This window comes from Talpa europaea, assembly GCF_964194135.1.
Source record: "Talpa europaea genome assembly, chromosome: 7".
NCBI classification, from domain to species: Eukaryota; Metazoa; Chordata; class Mammalia; order Eulipotyphla; family Talpidae; genus Talpa; species Talpa europaea.
The window spans coordinates 130,935,327-130,950,222 of NC_140074.1; positions in this window are offsets into that span (position 1 = coordinate 130,935,327).

The window sequence follows — 14,896 nt, forward strand, 5'->3', positions numbered from 1 at the left end:
CAGGACAAACCTGCCACATTTGCTTATCACATCCTTTAGTTTCGTGATGGTTTTACTCTGCACACGTGGGTCCCCGAACACCAAGTGGTGTTTGGCTTTTGAGTTTCATCAGCATGAAATTATGTCTGCAGCTTCCCCTCCCCCCCATGACATGGCAGGGTCGAGGACACGTTTGCCTGTGTTTTCTTCTCCATGATTATGTTTCTCTCGACCTCAGCACGCCTGGGTACACTCTGTGATGCAGCTTATAGAACAGCTCCTCACCCATCCCCTCTATCAGGCATTCACCCCTCAGCCCTCTCTCTTTCCTAACGAAGTGGAAAGGCCCCTACGATGAGGACCATAAAATGGACCCAGGTTGAACTAGAGGCCTCAGGCACCCCTGACAATGACCTTGGGCGCCCAGAGTAATGTTTCTGGAGTCTCATGGTTTGTGAGAAAACAACACAGGGGGGCCATGGGGTTCCGAACAGGCTTTGGAGCCAGCCTCTCCTGCCCTTGAACCCCGCTATTAGCAGAAGGTCCTGGCCCAAAGCCACTCTGGAACATTCCGCATCTCACCACAAGAGGCATCCACACTGGCAGGTTGACAGGATGAACTTGATGGGCAACGCGGCCTGAGGTTGCCTGTGGGTTGAGCTTGGGACCCAGGCCACGAGTTGATACCCACTATCTTAGCCGTGTAGCAAGCCACCCACCCACAACCTAACGCCTGAGAACAATGATATCAGAGAGATTCGTGATTCTTTGGGGTGGCTCCCAGGGCTCGCCCATGTGGCCGGGACCCCAGAGAGCCTCGCTTTTGTGCCCAGCATTTGGGGTCCTCAGTTCTCTGTCACGTGGCCTCGGAAGCTCCAGGAAGCTAGACTGGCCTCACCACAGGCTGGGCTGGGGGTTCCAAAAGAGACAGAGTCCAAAGTGCAAAGCCAGGGGCTCTGCCCCGGGACCCACACATCGTTGGGGTCACACTCTACTGTCAAAGCAAATTACAAGGCGGTCGACCTGGGTTCAAAGTGGGGCGTGGGCAGTAGAAACAGGCTCGCCTCTTGATGACACCAATGGCAGGTTCATGCTGCAAGGGTGCATGGCTCAGAGTGGCGTAATTCATTCAGGCCGGGCTGAGCGTTAATGATTAACACCACCCACTCCACTGTCCTTCTTGTGGTGCCAAGACTGAAGGACGAGCAGCGACCTGAGGCAGTTCTTGAGGTGGACACAGGAGCCCTAACCAAGCCAGATCTTGAAGACCAAGCTCCTGGCACAGATGCCAGCGCTCCACGGGCCAGAGCCAATGCCAAGGCCAAAGTCAACAACGCGGTGCTGGGCAGAGGGAGAGCAGGAGAGAGAACATGAGCCAAATAACAGCCCAAGCCATGACAGACCCCCTGCACCTCAGTGTTCGTTCTGGCTTCTCCCCTCTAAGGGGTGACTCCTCCCCTAGAGAGCTATTGTAAAGCGGGGTGACCAACCCAGTTTGCCTGGGGCGTTCCTGGTTGTTGGCCTGAAAGTCCCCGCTCCCAGGCCCCTGTGGTCTCAGGCACCTGGGATGGTTCGGGCGCCCTCTTTGCAGGACTAACAGATCTTGCCAACCACCCCACGCTGAGGAGGATTAGATAACTACCCCACCCCCACCCCCCGCTGCAGAGGTGGACAGCAACTCTTCCTCATTGGTGGAAGAAAGTGACTTCGGCCTGACTCTCGAAGCAGCTTCTCTTGTCCAACTTCCCCCATGCCCATGAGGTCCTCACTCCTGGTCTTTGCACAGTCCTCCTCCTGTGGAGGAGTCCATTTTGCTTCGGTAAAAAGAGAAAGGCCCAGAGGAGCTAAAGGGAGGACCTTCTGGCGAGGAGCATGGAGTGCTTGGGGCAGATGGAAGAGAGGGTGCACACAGGAGACAGAAGGGTCGGCCCCTGGAGACGGAAAAGCTGGGAGGTACCCAAGTGGAGTTCCCAGGGGCCAGGGAGGATGCCTGGCACAGGCCCCACATGGCCTGGTCACTGGGGGACTTGGCTGGGAATGACCGTTCCTTGGGTCTGAGCCTCCAGGCCTCCCAGCCTCCAGTAACTGTGGGCCTTTGGAAAAGGTCAGATTTCAGTTCTGCCTTGGCTTCTGACTTACCTAGAGCCAGAGGTATCATGAAAGGTCACCTGGTCACCCCCTGACAGGAGGACCCCCCCAAGAGGAGCATTGACTCTGGAGTCAGAAAGCCGGGTGCCTCTACTGGAAAGCCACTCATCTTCCAGAAGCCACAGTTTTCACCCGCGTGTGAATCACAACTCTTGCCTGTGTCTTAGTCAGCTTGGGCTGCAAACACAAAACACCATTGACTGGGGTGCTAGGGCCATCGACATCTACATCCTTGCAGGTCTGGAGGCTGGAGTCTGAGGCCAGAGTTCTGGGGAGGGCTCACCCCTGGCCACCTTCTCCCAGGGGGGCTCTCTCTCTCGAAGGGGCCACCACCCTCATGAATGACCTCCTTGAAAGCCCTGTCTCCACAGACAGTCACATTAGGGGTTCATGCATGGGGGGCCGGGGGCGGGGGCCGCAACCACAGCCCCCTGCACGTCTCATGGACCCGCGAGCCAGCTCAGACACCTGGAGGCTCAGGGCCGGGCGCCCGCCCAGCCGTGAGGTGGAGAGAACTGACTGGGACGAAATTGTTGAGGATGGGGAGTGAGCAGAGCCCAGCCCTCCTGTGCGTCTAGCCCCAAGAGTCCCCTCACGGGACGCCACAAGCCCCCATCATTCCCCAGCCCCTCAGGAAGCCCAACTCTGCGGCCCCAGATTGCTGCTCCCGAATCCTGTCCTGGATGCCTTTCTCCTCTGAGGGCATCTAGAGGGCAAACACCTTCTGATGGGAAAGTTTCCCAAATCCTCAACATCTGGAAGGAGCTGTTACAAAGGCCCCCTTTGTCTGGCCGGGAAATGGGTTGGCGATAAAACCGCGCCAGAGCCTGCAGAGCTGGGATGGAGGGGGAGCCCGGTGGGGGGAGAGGCAGGTGAGGAGGAGGTCAGCGGGAGGGGGCCCGGCGACAGAAGACTCAACAAGAACCACTTCCTACCTCGGCGCCGTTCTCCCTCTGTAGTGCCTTCTTTACACTCGCGACCGTGAGCTGCTGCCAGAGAGACGAGGCGCGCGTGCTGAGGGGTGTGTGGACGTGTGGGGAGAGATTCACACGAGGACACCTGTCATTGTGGGACGGTGTGGGGTGAAGGAGGTGGAGCGACCCTCTGTTTCCGACCAGTCTGGCTCGGGCCGGGGCGCTGCGGCTGGGCAGCGGTGAGGGCCCTGCGGTTCTGGCAGCTGCTGTGCTGATGGGCTCACAGGGACCCCGGTGGGGAAGCCGGGCAGATGCCCGCCTGTCCTGCCTCCAGCCACACAACGCTGGGAGTGGGGGCCATTCCCTGGAGGTGGCGGCTGCTGTCCTGAAATCCCGATCAAAATCCCGATCAAGGGCCTCCCCTGGTGGAGCAGTGGTTGAGCGCTGCCCGCAGCCTCTGCAGCGCCAGTTTGATCCCCGGCACTGGCGAGGGTCCCACCAAAAAAAAAAAAAATCCCGATCAAGAAACTGCGTCCAGCTTCTTCCAGAGCACGTGACCATCATTCCGGCAGCTCCTGCCGAATCTCAGACTCCTGGGATGGGGACAATCTCAGGCCACAAATGGGAAGTGGATGGTACGCCAGGTGGGGCAGGTTAAGATGCAGATTCCCAGGTGCTGTCCCAGACCCACCCAGTGAGTGGGGCAAGGTGGGGCCAGAATCCAGGAATCTGCTTTTGGTAAACCCAACGGGTGATTTTTTTTTTTTTTTGTAGAAAAAACAAGTGCTGGGGATTTAATGCACCACATGGTGACAATAGGCAATGTATATATGAAGTTGCTAAGACAGTAGATCTTAAAAGTTCTCATTACATAATACTACAATAAATACGGTGTACAAGCATCTCTTTGAGATCTTGCTTTCAAAGGTTTGTGGAAAATGTGATTTTGTTTTTTTGTTTTTTTTTATTTTATTTTATTTTTATATTCCCCATACAATTTCAACCCCCCCATTTTGACCCCAATCCCTCCCCTCCCTCCACCCACCCCCCCAAAAGTGTCTCTGGTTCATAGATATTTGTTGATTTTGATTTTCACTTTCTTATAGTTACTCATTTTCCTGGTCCCTTATTTAAGTTTTCTAGATTCCTGCTATGAGTGAGGCCATCCGGTATTTTTCTTTTTCTTTCTGGCTTATTTCGCTGAGCATGATCCCTTCCAGCGCCATCCATGTTGCTGCAAATTGCATGTGTTTATCTTTTTTGAATGCTGAGTAATATTCCATGGTGTCTATGGACCACATCTTCTTGATCCAGTCATCTATTTTTGGGCATTTGGGCTGTTTCCAAAGCTTAGCTATTGTAAATAGTGCTGCTATAAACATAGGGGTGCAGGTGCTCTTTGGAATTGATGTTTCTGTGTCCTTTGGGTAAATACCTAGGAGTGGAATGGCTGGATCATATGGAAGCTCTATGTTTAGTAGGTCCAGAAATCTCCACACAGCTCTCCACAGTGGTTGGACCAGTTTGCACTCCCACCAACAGTGCAGGAGAGTTCCTTTTTCTCCACACCCTCGCCAACATTTGTTGTTGCTAGTTTTTTTAATATGTGCCATTCTCACTGGTGTGAGATGGTATCTCATGGTAGTTTTGATTTGCATTTCCCTGATGACAAGTGATGTTGAACATTTTTTCACATGCCTGTTGGCCATTTGCATCTCCTCTTCAGAGAAGTTTCTTTTTAGCTCTTCTGCCCATTTTTTGACTGGATTATTTTCTTTGTTGTTGTTGAGTCTCATCAGCTCTTCGCAGATTTTTGTGATCAATCCTTTATCATTAGTCCAACGGGTGATTTTTAAATGCACTTGGTAAGATTGTTCCAAACCCCAGCCCAGCTCCAAGGAAAGCCACGCTCACCAACCCGAGACTTGTGGCTGCTGATTCAATTCCCAGCCACCTCCCAGCCCGCATCTGCTTCAGATCCACACCGTCTCTCCCAGCTTTCTCCATTCACGGCTCACCTTACCGGAGCCGCCTTCCTGCATGCGTTCATGGAGCGCGAGCTAGGTGCTGGGTGAGTCGCTGCATGCTACCTAAACGTTCATGACACTCCTTTGAGTGACACAGAGGATGGAGGCAGAGAGAAGGGGGGGCGGAGCAAGGAGAAAGGAGGGTATAGGAAGAGGGGGCAAGACATTTCTGGGTCTCCCAGGGGTTGGGAAGCAACCACCTGACTTCTTGGTGTATCCTGGTCATTTGTGCAGCAGAGCGTGAAGGTGGGTGTCATCAAAACTCAGAATTGTCACAATTGGAAAAACCACGTTCCACTCTTGTTTTTTTTCCAGATTTCCTTGCAGCTAGGATGGGCCGTGTTGCAAATTTCTGACCAACAAGGTGTTACAAGAAGTCCCTGAGACGCTTCTAGGAAAATCAGCCTTCCTTGCCCTTCTACCCTTAGCTAGTGAGTTAGTTTCCAGGGGCTGCCACAGCAAATCACCACAAACTAGAGGCTTAAAACAATAGGAACATAGTCTTTCATAGTCTGGGGGCCAGAAAACTAAACTCAAGGGCTCTAGAGAAGAACCTTCTTGCTTCTTCCAGTTTCTGGTGGCTCCTAATGTGCCTCAGCTTGTGGGAGCATGACTCCAAGCCCCACCTCCTTCGCCACGTGGCCTTCTTGTGTCTGCGGCCTTTCCTATCCTGTACAAGGACGAGCTCCTTGGATTTGGGGCACACTGTATTCCAGAGTGGCCTCACCGTAATCTTTCCTGATCACATCGACAAAGATCCCATAAGGTCCCATCCTCAGATTCTAGATGGACACAAAGTTTTGGAGGGAGCAAAATACAACCCACTGCAGATTGGGGCATGATTCGCGGAGCCACAGCAGTCATTTTGTGATGAGGTGGTGCAAATATGAAGACAAAAACAAGCTGAGCACGGCGGAGAAGAGAAATAGAACGCCAAGAGCTGAGCTTCGACCCTGGGAGCTGCGCCCTGGGCTTGCAGGTCTGGAAAGAACCAAACCAAGACAAGAAAGACAGGATGAGTTGGCGCAGTCAACATTGCTCTGGAGTCACACAGACCTGCGTGTAAATTCCAGGCCACTGTCACATTCAGGAGGGAATGCAGGTAGATGATCTCACATCTCGAAACTTCACACCACTTCTCTGCAAGCTTTCAGGGAGGAATAGTCAAGGTAATGCATGAAAGGCCAGTAAGCACTCAATCTCTCCCACTTCCTGTTTCCTAAGAGCAACAACTTTGTCTTCTTTTTGTATCTCTAGCACATGACACATCACATGCAATTAATCAGTTCTGCGAACCCAAACTAACCAGTCAGACATTTGCTATGTGTCAGCGGCTGCTTTTAATATTTCTGGGCCTTAGCTCCTACCAGTGTGGTATAGATGATTTGTTGGGCTGTGGTTACTGGGGTGATGGTCAGAAAGACATCAATGGCTTCCCGCTGTCCATGGGGGGCTAAGCATGCACGTCTTTCTGCTCCTTCACTGAAATGATAGTCAATGAATTTAAAAGGTGAAAAACAGTCAGAAAGACAAAGCGAAGGGAAGAGGGAGGCCATGAGACAATGCTGAAAATCGGCAATTGATGTGGTTGAGCCAGGGAAGCTGAAGGCTACTGTCTGCAGAGGGGGAGGCCACCGGAGCAGCAGAAACAGGATGGGGGACTGGAGGCCCTGGTTACCTCCAAGTCAAGGTGTGGGGTGGTGGGGACCACAGATTCCTTTTTTTAAAAAATATTTATTTATTTATGCATACAAGAACTGGGGTGTAGGCCAGAGGTCAGAGGTGCAGGGGTGAGAGGATTCACCAGAGACAGAGTGGGGAGCAGAACAGGCGGATCTACTGAAACACACTGCTGAGGGGAGCAGCGGGGAGATAGGAGAGGTCTGCTGCACCATGTTGGTAGCTCCCTGGCCAGGGATCGAACTGCTGCTGCAGTGGCTGGTGATAGCTTGAAAGCACTGAGACTTTAACCCCTTGCACTACCAGGGAGGGCCTGTGGATTTCCTCAAAGTCTGTACCAGGGGCTGTGGGAGACCCCGGATCCCCATGACACATCCCAGGTAGGCAGACACCTTCCCATAGCCCCACAGGAGTGGACAGTTTAGTTTCCAGGGAAACTGAACCAGGAAGAGTCCCGACATGGCACAGACAGAGGTGTCAAAAGGGTGATTGCATGCCCTTCCCCACTCAGCTCCCCAAGCGGTAATGACTGATTTACAACCTCCCCAAAAAGAAACTTTTGGAGATCTCTATGGTAAAATCAATCATCCCAAGAGAAAGGGCTTAGAGACAGTGATACTCGAAGTCCCTCCGTGAAAAGTCTAGTCTTTGCCCAAATATCCTCCAGCGGGGTTCCCAGCATCGGATCTCAGCCACCCTCGGCCCCACCGACGGAGCTTTTGAGGACACGAGCATCGTCAGACATTGGGGGGACAGACAGAAGTGGTATCTAAGTTGGAAATGAGAGGGGTGCTCGGCCAGAGCATAGAGCGGGGGGCAGAGCACCCCGGCTTCCCTGGAAACATCCGTGGGCTCCCCAATAGCCCCCCAAAGAAAGCCTTATTTCTGTTACTTAACAAAAAGAAAATTTTAAAAAGTGTAGCAAGTGGCTGGGAGCACTTATGACAACAGCCCAGGAGGGGCGAGGAAAGTTCCCACCGACGGGACGCCCAGGGGGTCCAGCAGGCAGCGCATGCGGGAGACGTGACATGTCCCTCCGGGGGCTGACCTGGGCTCAGCCTCTGCTCAGCAAGACCCACGCTGAGGACGCCACGGCTCCCCCTGGAGCTCGACAGGGCAAGAGGACGGCACAGGATTCACGGTTCTCACCCCCAGCTAAGGTGTGTTTTTCAGGAGCACAGCTCCACGTGGAGGGAAAGTGGGGGCCAGCTTCCAGGGAGTGGACAGTGCCTGGCCGCTCCCCTCTGCTCTTCTGCTTCTCTAAGCCTGGGGAACAAAGCCAAGATCTTAATCACCCAGCGTCGCTCTGGCACGCCGGGTGTGTGATACACCTGTCTCCACCGCCAGGCAAATGAGTGGCTGCACAGGCAGAGGCCTGTCCCGCAAACAATGGTCCCCTTTGTCCCCGCCCAGAGCTCGGCATCCGCGGGAAGCCAAATCCATCAGCACTTGTCAGGGTCCTCGGCGCGCACAAAGCAGGGGATGACCCACGTTCTCCAGCTAGCCCCCCCCCGCCCCCCAGCACCCAGCAGCAGCTTTGACTGACATGCAAGTTCCAGCCAGCCTTCTAGAAGCCCGGGGTGGCCCGGGGCCGGGACCACAAGACTCTCTCTCCTCAGAGGCGCGCCAGGGCCAGAGAAGGTGCCGCTGCAGCTCCCGCACAGCCTTTCTTAAAGCCAGCCCCGAGCAAGACCTCGAGAACCATCTGTCCCTGTCGGCACACCTCTGTGTCTGTGGTCCTGGCTCCGGGGGCCGGTGGCCACTCAAGGACTGGATGCTGCCTGGGCAGAGGGAGGACAGACGGAGGCAGAAGCCCCAGAGTCCCCCCGAATGTCCTGTCCTTCGGAGCCAGTGAGGGGGCGGGCTCTCGGAAGCGTGGGGACTTTGTGACCTAAGTGACCTGGGAGTGGCCTTCATGGTGAATATCTCTTGACAAGACCTGCAGCCCGCCCCCCGACTGCCTCTTCTCTCCGCTCACCCCCCCCTCCCCAAGGCCCATCACACGGCCCCAGACGGCAGCCGGGAAGACACGTGCAGTCTACGGCTCCTCTGCAGATTTCCTGCTCGGCCCGGCTCACCTCCCCGAGGGAGGGGTGGGGGAAGGTGCGCTCAGATCTCGGGGTGGGGTCCTTGGCACATCTGCCCAGGCCACGGTGCACGCAGCTCAGGGCTATGATCCCTGCTGAGTCAGCCACACAACCTGACCCCCCTTCCTGCGCGTCCCCCGCAGGCCTCAGGATGAGGATGAAATGAGCAAAGAATGCATTTTGAGCAAAGCACGGGTCCCCTTGGAAATGCAGGTATTTGAGTTGGAAGGCATTGGGCAAAATTTTATCTTCGGCCCAAGACCCAAGACCACTGTTTGTTTAACTTACAGGGGTGGAATAAGATCAACAGAACGTTCAAAGTAGATTGTATAATGTCGCTTTTCTGGTGGCGTAACATGGCATCAGGGTCACCCAAATAAAGTCATTTTTTTTTTTTTTTTAATCTGAGAGACATCCTGACCTGCTTGGCCACCACGTCTGGCTTTGTTTTGTTTTTGTTTTCAAAACCCCTGCCAGACAGGCCAGGGGTTCGTAGCTGTTGAGTGCACAGGGGTCCCCCTTCTGCGTGCTGGAGTACAGACCTGAAATTCTCCATTAAAAAAGGCGGAATGAGAACGACATTTAAAGACCAACAGAGCAAAAGAATAAATCTGCTAATGCAAATAGCCAGGTAGGCACCCACATCCAAGAGCAACCGCCCCGACCTGGTCTTGCTGCTAAGTAGTAGTCGCTGAAATCTATTTTTATCTTTTTTAAACCAGACAATTAAAAGGTGAGTAAGCTCCTCCCGGGGCTGGACAGTAAACCACTCGCCCTTGCTGGCAGGAATCCAGAGCAGCCGCTGGAGACGTGTGCTCCCAAGTCCACATTTGCTGCTGCGCTGGGTGCCTGTCACACGAGAGAGCAGGTGGACAGAGGTAGCCCCAAACTCAGGGCGCAGTGAGATGCAAGCTGCAGGGGTGGTTTAAAAGTCGAGGGGGGTGGCCAGGTAGAATGGCCACAAAAATCACTTTTAATGACTCAGTACTCCCAGCCAAAGCATCCCAAAGAGCCTGAGAGGCACCATCCTGCCATCGTTTCTGCAGGATGTCGGAGAGAGGAGTTTCCGTTTCCAACTGGCACACTGCTCACCCTGCTGTTCTCCACCAAATCTGTTCCTCTTGCTGTTTGTCCCTAGCAGACTGGGTGGTTGAGGTGAAGGTTAGAGTGGGGACTTCAAGAATACCTGAATTGTCACGGTCCCACACAAATACCTGGGCGCTGTCTTCCCTTCTGATTGGCCAGGTCCTAACCTCCTTCTCAACCTGCTCAAGCATCTGACACCTCGGGCTGACTGACCCCTCTCTACACCTGCCCACAAGATCCAAATGAAATGGTGCTGACCGATGCATGGGCCATGGGGGACACAAGGGTCAATGACCCAACGATGAAGCAGGGTATTGGTGCTTCGGGGTACCATCCCAATCACATGGGGCCAGCTCCCCCCACCAGGGAAAGGAGGAAGTGGAGCTGGAACTCGTGGTGGGAGGGGCCTGGGAGTGGGTGGTGGTGGCAGCCCTGGGCAGAGAAGGGCATGTTTTGAGGGCGCCTGGTGCCCTAGTTTGCTGCACTTTTCCAAACCACAAAGCGCTGCTTGGTGCTCCCTGCCAAGGCTGATCGCAATCTGCCATGCTATCGGCATTGTCATCTCCTAGACAGACACGCAGTGAGCACTGCAAGCTCAAGGGCAGCACATTTCTCCCAGGATGTTGGTGGTGCCAGTGCGTCTCCTCGTTAACCCACCCCTAACCCAGCCCAGCCGGCCCCTTAGCTTCCCACCTCCACTCCATCCTAACCTCAGGATGAGGCTGAACCACCGCTCCCCCATTTCACCCTCATCTTTCACAGCTGGGAAATGAGTATTCAAAGGGGAGCCCTTGCTGGGGCATCCAGGCTGTGTCCTGCAGCCAGCGCTTCTGTTCTGGGGCCTGGGTCTGCCGGGCACCGGGAGAGGCCGCTCTCTGCCAGGTAGGGGTGATGATGGGAACCTGGCATCGCAGCTTTTCTGATTTATAAAAAGAGGATTTTACTTTTCAGCACCTGCCAACCTGATAGGTTTGCCAAGAATCTACATTTGCCAAGAGTTTGACATTAAACAAACATACACACCTACATCACCCCCCTCCTAAATAGGCAGAACCCACTGGCTAAGAAATCAGCCCTTGGGAAGAATGTTGATGTGGGTTCATGAACCCTTCAGGCTTCCAGAACAGAAACCATTCAGAGCTCCGCCAGGTCACCTGCAACATGTCCCTTACATTCAGCTTTGGGCTCCAAAGTGCGAAAGGTAAGGCTCAGTTTTGACTTACAAGATATTGCTATTGCTTTTATTATACAAGTCTACCATACAGGTGTTGAATATACAGGAATATATTTTTAAAGAAGTCCTCGGGAGACTTCTAGATCTATGTGTTCCTGAGATCTGGTAGAGATCTTGTTCCTTCCAACTTTTGCCCACAGAGAACAGCCAGTGGCTGTGCCTTAGACAGTCACTGAATGTGATGTCATTGGGAGTCACTTTGTAGAAGTCCCTGCATCAAACTCAGGCCCAGTGTGCAAAATGAAGGCATCTTTGCTTGATCCCCGTGGGTGCTCACATGGCAACAGGAACTTGAACCTGGAGCATTCTGATTCTTCACTCTGCTACTCTGCTACCCCCAGTTTCTGCTACTGGTCGCCGAGAGAGGCTCTGACCTACAGTCTGGAGGATGGGCTCCTGGGAAACCCTAGAGAAGGGGGTGCAGAAAGACCAGGTCCCTGGGGCTCATACAACAGAACCCATCTCCCCAGGTGGGTGTCCCCGACCCCCGTCTCCTCCCTGCTCACACACCCCCTTCCACTGTGCTGCGTCACTCTGAAGCACATGAGCCGAGAGAGAATAAAACCATGTCACATTCACATGTCATCACTGTGCTGTGCTTGTCCTCACTGATAAAGGAAGCCCATCAATACGCAAAATCAATGCACAAAACCCAGGTGTCTGAGCCCAGAGAATAAGTTAATGGGGATTAGATGTCACTTCTGGGATTCCGTTATACAAGACTCCCTCTTGGGGGCAAACTCGCCCAGAGTTCTGCGGGCTGGTTTGATGGAGTAAGCGGCCGTGTTGGCAAAGCCTGTGTGCTAAGGAATTTGGAGCAGCTCTAAAATCTGCAGGAACCTCTAGGAGCTAGGGAAAGCCTCCAGTGAACCAGCAAGGAGCAGCTGGAGCCCCCAATTCCACAACTGCTGGGAACTGAATTGTGCTAACCCTTTGAAGGAGTTTTGAGGCAGATTCTTCCCCTGTCGAGCCTCCAGAGGAGAGTGCAGCCCAGCTAACATCTTGACAGCAGCCTCACAAGACAGCAGAGGAGCCAGCTAATTGCACAGACTCCTAAGCCCCAGAAACCAGGGGGCTTTAAGCTACTGCTTTTGTGACACATTATAGAACTAACATAAGGCCCATCACCCACTGACTTACCAAACATGACCCAAGTCCCAATGAGATCTACATGTTCACGAGCCATTTATGTCGGCTGTTCTTATCTCTTAATCTGTCAGTAAATGAAAATATGTACATTTCCCCCAATTTCAACTTATTACATTCTATAGGCAATTTTCAATGAAAAAAGCAGAAAGGGAGCACATTCCCGTTGAAGAAAAACTTTGAAGCATAAACTTAAGTACTATTCTTAAATAACTTAATTGTTCTTTTCCATGGGATACCAGGGTGCCCCAAAGGAGCCAAAGGGGCCAGGATGTAGTAGTGACCCAGGCAGACCCCAGGACAGCAGGCAATGATCAGAAAAGAGAGCGCACCTCTGACCTGCCTGCACACCTGGAAGGCGGAACCTGGATTTGGGGGCATGCTCTCCTCTCTGCATGCTCCCTGCCAGGCTTGTCCTGTATTTTTCTTCTGCCCTGGCACAACCTGGACTCTTGAAGGTCATAGCTCTTGCTATCAGTGAAAGGAGATGCTAATCTGGGCTTAAACTCCAGGCTGGGTCCTCAGCAACCCAAACAGGTTGGATCCATGCCCCTTCGCAGTTAGACAGGAAGCCAGTGAGAGACTGACTAACTTTGTGGTCCATAGTACACCAGATTGGGGTTTGTATCAGAAAAGACCCCACACAACTTCCAATCTGTCTTTTAATTGGGTTGAGGTGGGTTGGGGTGCAGAGCTGCTGGGAGACAGGTACAGAGGATCACCTTGTGCATGGAAAAGCATCCACTCAAGACTTGGAACAGAGGGCAGTAGCCCAGACCCCTCAAGGATGTCAGAGGTCCTAAGGCCCAGCAGCTCCATCTCCATCAGAAGCTGCAGAGGACTCAGGGGCAGCTTTTGGGGACAGTGGCCATGCAGGACCCGTTCTCCACCAAGTTGCTGACAGTTCCGCTACCACCAAGGGAGTGGGGACTAGATGGGCAGAGGAAATGGGATCCATCCTGCTGGCAGTTCCTCCTCCAGGTGTAATTTTCCTTACTGGAGGAGAAAGAAGAATCTTGAGCTTTGTCCCTCCTACCCGTGAACACACTGCCTGTGCTTCTGAAAGGGCGGGGCTGGATGGTTTCAGGAAAATGGCAAAGCCACTGAACTAAACAGGCCACCTGAAGCTTTGGAGACGTCTCTGGGTCCCCTGCACTCCAGGCCTCCAGCCCTGGCTCACTTAGCCTGGGGGCCAGAGATGAACTTGATGCAAAGCCAGACAAGCCTGACCTCAGGGGGGCTTGCTCTCAGGCACCCCTTCCAAAGCCTCGTGCGTAATTTTGCCACAGTATTTTCAGAGTTGTTTTTCCACAGAGCGCCCCTCAAATTGTATAAACTTCAGGTTTTCCCAAACCCGGGTCCACCCTCAAGGGGACCAGCTGGGAGTGACCAGCCGGTTGGAGGCTTAGGGAGGCTGGGGTCCCTTGGGTGGCGTGGGACCAGCCTCGCGGCAGCCAAGCAAAGTAACAGCAAATGCGAGGCCAGGCGGGCCAGGGGAGGCGCTGCCTGTTGCGTGCCAAGCCCGGCACTGCTAGGCGCCCCCCCCCCCCCCAAGCCAAACAGCACCGGGAGCTGGCTTAGCCGGCAGGGGACACGCCCTCGGAACCACGCCAACCGCCCCGGGGAGGCCAAGGACTGCGAGGATCCCCTGGGCTCACAGCCGGGCCCCCGGGGACGTGCGCCAGCGCCGGGTTGCCCAGCCTCACCTGGCAGGCGCCCCTCCCCGCCTGTACCTGTGGGCCAGCCCCACTGAACCCAGGAGCTGTGGCTAGGGGACACCCTGGAGCTGGGGTCCCCGCCTGTGGTTTAAGAAGGTTCTGGTCACAGGGCTGGGTGCGTAAAGACTGGTGGTGCTGCGCGCACTTCTAAGGAGCCCGCCTCTGTTATAGGTGCTCTGCCTCTTTTTTTTTTTTTTAAATTTTCTAGAGGCATGTCTTATTTATTTATTTATTTATTTATTATTTGTTTGTTTGTTTGGTTTATCCATGCACTGGGTACAGTCAGAAGCACGGGAGGGTGAGAGAATTCACCAGAGCCAGAGCGGGGAGCAGAGCAGGCAGAAGGACTGAGGACACTGCTGAGGGGAGCAGCGGGCGGCAGGAGAGGTCTGCGCGCCATGTGGGACCCTCCTCCAGTGGCCGGGGAGCAGCCGGGGATCGAACCAGCTGCAGAGGCTGCGGGCAGCTTCGCAACCCAGCGCTCAACCGCTGCGCCACCGGGGAGGCCCAAGGTGCTCTGCCTCTGTTTAAAGAAAGGGGAAAAGAACAGCCTCTGGGCTCCCTTTGCTTCCAACTTTCCTGGATTCATCCCTGATTTATTAGGGGGTGGAGAGGTGCAGGACAAGGCTCAGCCAAGCTTGAAGGGCTGAAGGGCAGAGGAGGGTGGTCCCGGCGGTCAATGCCTGCATCCCCAACGCCACCAGGGAGCCCGCCCTGCCCCCGCCTGGTGAGTTAAGACTTCCTGGACCCCACCTGCCTCCTCAGGTGGGGTGACCACACTGGAGTCAAGGAGGGTGCGGAGGAAGGTGCCCGGCACGGAGTCCTCACTAAACCCTCTGCGTAGGGGGACGGCAGGCTTCCGTCGGGCCCCAGAGAA